This window comes from Theobroma umbraticum, unplaced genomic scaffold, assembly GCF_002168275.2.
Source record: "Theobroma umbraticum cultivar Fairchild unplaced genomic scaffold, ASM216827v3 scaffold_55.0, whole genome shotgun sequence".
Classification (NCBI taxonomy): domain Eukaryota; kingdom Viridiplantae; phylum Streptophyta; class Magnoliopsida; order Malvales; family Malvaceae; genus Theobroma; species Theobroma umbraticum.
Window position 1 is genome coordinate 3,259,554 of NW_018397270.1, and position 5,042 is coordinate 3,264,595.

Below are 5,042 nucleotides of genomic sequence, written 5' to 3' on the forward strand. Positions count from 1 at the left end.
TTTGATGCATGTAAGATTAACTTATTTGGCTGCTTGCTAAGGTTTGGAGTTTATCTATTACATATTGTGCTTTGTGTGTATTTCAAGGTCCATAACCATTTATGTTAGTAATGAATCTTAAGCAAAAAGGATTTCATTTTTCTTAAAAAAATATGACTTCCCTACCATTTCAACTTAAATATCAAATATTCTAAATGACAAAACGTTTTCTGGATGGGGTATTTTGTTAATTAGTATTGAGCATTTTTGTTAAGGAAAATGATTTGTGATAGAATTTGAAATAAAAGGATATATATTGACATGGAGTAACTGTTTCATTGAATCCTTATAATATATATCTCCGATCTTTTTTTTTCCCCATTTTACTTCCTCATCCTCGATCTTAAAAATTGTTAGTAAATAGTAATAAGGATGTAAGATATTAGCAAATGGAAATTAGATAGCATGGATAATATTATGTGCTATAGAACATGTCATGAATAAATTTTTGAAAATATGTATGAAAGAAATTGAGTTGGGTCTATGCTATTTTTGAATTTTGTGTATCAAGCAAGAGATATTAATGACAACAAGGGATGAAATTACTTGGATCATATATATTGAAGTTATTGAGATTAAAAAGTCTTCAAATTCAAGATCAACTACAATAAATATTTAAATTCGGACAAAATTATCATATTTAAATTGTGGGGTCACAGAAATAATTAAAGCTCGAGTAAGTTGGCTATAATTTTATTTCTTATAAGGAAACCTAGGATTTAGTTACCATGAACGAGTGTCTTACTCTTTTTGGATAACTAGGCAAAGAAAGCAAATTATTGTATGCAAACATAACAAAAGCAAACACGTCTAAATCCGCTTAGTCACCTTACCCACCTTGCTCTACTGATTTTTGCACAGATCTTACTTGTTGCTCTCATGGTATATTCTATCTTTCTCATACTCTATGTTTGATTTTGTTTGATCAACATGGCTGGGATAATTTAATAAAAAATGAACAACGAAACTATAATATATAAAATCCAAAACCGAAAATCATCATGGTCAAGAGTTACTATAACCCTGTGACGATGCCTTTTCAATGGGATATGTGTATCTTTTCAAATGCTCTCGGAGGTGAGGAGGATTTTGAAAACCCTTACTAGAGTGTTGGAAAGGTTCAAAAAAGGTCTCCAACATCTAACGATAAATAAAAAAAATAAAAGATAATAAATGATAACTAAGGGAGTAAGAATTTAATTAAGTTTAAGATTGATAATTTACATTAAAATAGGATAATAAGTGATTAATTGGTATTGTTTTTTGAATAGGTGTCATGGGGTGCTAATATTTCTCCGTGGGTAATCGTACTTCCAAACTCAATCTCAAATTAGGTAGACCAAACTTCATTCTTTTAAATGGACCTAATACAAGTTTAAGGCCTTGTTAAATTGAATAGATGTAATTAGGTGGCTAATCACACCTAGACAAAAAATACTAGTGACAACTCCAAACTTTCACATTAAGACGGTTGGGTTTTCGAACCCGGACATAAGGATAGTTATATAGAACCTTAATTCCTTCAATATCATCCCGATCCAAACCCTTGGATATTCTAGACTCGATGTATGGATATATACCTGATGTATGGGTATATAATTGCATTCTCCACTGAGTTGTGCTCCAAACCAAGAAGGAGTTCAATTTCACGCAATGCAACAATCTCCTAGTGAAAACTGCTTGGGGTAACACTTACAGACCATTATTCTTCTGCATCATAGTGGAATCTCCCATCAATTGGTGGGAAAGCATGAGCTAGGGTTCCACCAGGACCTTTGAAAAGGGCTCCATCATTATGATCACAACGTTTGAAAATAATAGTAATATCGACATCTCTATAGTTGTCAGTCCTCGAAAATCTAATGTGTGTATTTGCAACCCATTTTTGGAAAGCTCTTACAAAGGGGCTTATGGCATCTACACAAGTCCTTGAAAGTGTTGCTACATGCAAATCTAGGAACCCGTTCACCTCGATGTGTAAGTATGCAAATTGCCACCAATCTTTTTTGTTAGGTGTAATTGGCTACTTATTAAACGTATTCTCTTTAACGAGGTCTTAAATTAATTTTAAGTCTGTCTAGAGAATAAAACCTGATTTGCATTTTTTATATTTAGGTTTGGGAGTACAGTTACACATGGGAAAGGATTAGCACCCTCCTTATGCTCGTTCAATGAACGGTATCAAATAATCAATAGTTATCATATTTTGACCTTAATCTTTAATTTTATTCCTATACATAAATTTCCTTAATCCTTATTCATTTTGTAATTTGTCTTTTTTAGTTTTAATTGATTAGGAAGGATAATCTCTTTTATTGAGGAAATTTCTAGAGTCCTCCCATCTTTCTAGTAATCTTTGAGAATATCTTCTCACCTATAAAATTTCTTGAGAAAATTCACTCTTTTCAAATTTCCCCAAAAAAAAATTCTCATCATCGGGATTATTGTTTGAACTTTATTTCCAAGATGAGAATATGCATGATTAGTACGTTATGCAAGGATGATGAATGTTATGAAATTCAATTTATTAAATACGAATTATGATCGTTTATTTACGTTATTCCCTAGGTCCTCTCATCCTTTTGCTAAATCACAAGACTACACTTTCACCAAAAGAATTTCTTGGAAAACTTATCTTTACAAGCTTTACAAGGAAATCTCATAATCAGGACAATTGTGCAAATTTTAATGCACGTGTGTTAATGAAATGCAAATTCATAATTAATTATTATAATTGACAACTTTTTATTATAGTCCTTTTTAAGATTTTCTTATTGTTATGGTAAAATCTGAAAATGTCCTCTCACCTAAAGAATTCCTTAAGAAGACTTATGATTTTAAGACTTATCTCATCATCAGGGTTGACAATTGTGCACAAAGTAAGTGTCGTATGGTATGGTGCATATTACAATTTATTAAATATGAATCAAAGTTTTTTATTGAAAATGTTTTTCGAATCTTTCCATCTTTTTGGCAAAATTTGAGAATGAATTGTCACCTAGTGAATCTCTCAGGTAAGTTTATCCGTACAAACGTTTCAATAAGGTCTCAATATTGGAGACATCGTTCGTTTCAAAACATATAATATATCATGATGTAAATTTTGATTTATTTAATACAAACGATGACCTTTTGTTGAAAGCGTAGCTTAGATCCTCCCATCTTTCTGGTAAAATCTGAAATCGCTCTCTCACCTGGAGAGTTTCCCGAGAGATTTATCCTTACAAGACTCCCGAGAAAGTCTCGTCATTAGAATCATCCTTTGTTGCACAATACCCAAAAATGCATGAATGATAATGATATGAAATGATTAGAGCCTAAAAATCATTTAATGCCACTTTATATATACCAACCTAAGTTTAGAAAAAATAAAATATTTCTATACACATATTTCTTAAACTTTACTAAACTATTTTTATATATTTCTTATTCTATTTTTTATACATATATTTCCTGTTATGCATATTTACGGACACATATACTTTCGCATAAACTAACATATTTTTTTATTTTTTTTACCAAAATATATTTATTTTTACATTACATAATTAAAATTACTAGTAAAATAAATTGAAATGATATAAAAGTAATCAAACAAAACCCAACAAGAAATGAAATTGTCCAAAAAACCTCACTTTATTTGGGCTGAGCTTAAGCCCACGCTTTCTGGACATGGTGAAGGTCAACACGGGCTAGGTCTGGCCTGTTTCAGCCTCTCCTCCTGTTCCCTTCTTCCAAAAATGAAATGCACCTCTGCTTGAAATCAAACCTCCGACCACTCAGTAAAGGGCTTGACCTTCTTCCACCACACCGTTGCTTTCTTCTAATTTTTTTTTTTTAAAATTTTGATATCCTACGGTGCCGTGGAAATCCCAGAAACCGGCCACCACCTCTACCACCAAGCAGAAGCGCCAACGCCAGAAAGATCCTTGTCAGCTGATTTGGATCTCTTCTCCACTATACCTCGGCTAGATACCAAAGATGAACCCTTAAGTCGAACCTAAGCCACCCAAACTTTCGAAACTATCCTAGGCTTCTCTCCCTCAAAACCTCAAGAACCAAACGATTTATGGTCCCTTTCAACCTCCCACCATTCTTGTAAATTTTCTTTGATTTTTTTGCTATATTTTTTGTGTTGCTAACGGCTGCTAGCCCCAGGCTGTTTTTTCTCGGGTTTTCTCTTAAGGTTTCTGCCAGTTTTTTTTTTTTGTTTTTTTGGAAAATTACTTAGTTCCTTTTTTTTTAATTTTTGTTTTGTTTATTTTCAATTCTTTTATTATTTTTTCCATAATTTTGGTTAAATTTGGTTTATACAGCAAGATGAGTTGGGAGTTGGAAGGAGCCACATGGGGTTAAGGAAAAGTGGGAGACTTTATGGATAGATTTAGAGCCTGCAGCTCGGTACTGCTTTTTCTTGCCAAAACGCATCAATACATGGAGGCATCATTATCTTTGAACTGGAAAGCTTTAGACTCTAGGAGATCATTGAAACCATCGTCATTGCCATAAGTTTTGTTCTTGCTCGAGGTGCCTGAGAAAACTAAAAAGTTCTTTTTTTTTTTAAATAGGTTTCATGTATAACGTGTTTTTGATAATAAGTTTTTTTATAATTTTAATTATTTTTAATCAAAAAAATTAAAATTTAAATAGAATTACCCTTAATAAAACCGATCCATTTATTTGGCTCCGCGCTTCAGCTCGAAATCGATTAACAACTCAAATATGTTTAGATCTGCACTTCAAACCAACTCATATTCTTTGAACTTTTTTCGTCAAACTATTCATCTCTAGAGTATTTCTTACCAAAAAGGAAAATGTTAAAATATTTTAAGCATTTTGGAGTAATTTTTGATATACGAAGAAAACTTTTGAACGTTTTGAGTATTTTTAAGCATTTTTGGAATAATTTTTTATATATGAACAAAAATTTTTGAACATTTTGAGCATTCTTTGTCAAGTAAGTATATTCATTAATTATGTTGTAAAATGAAATATGGTGTATT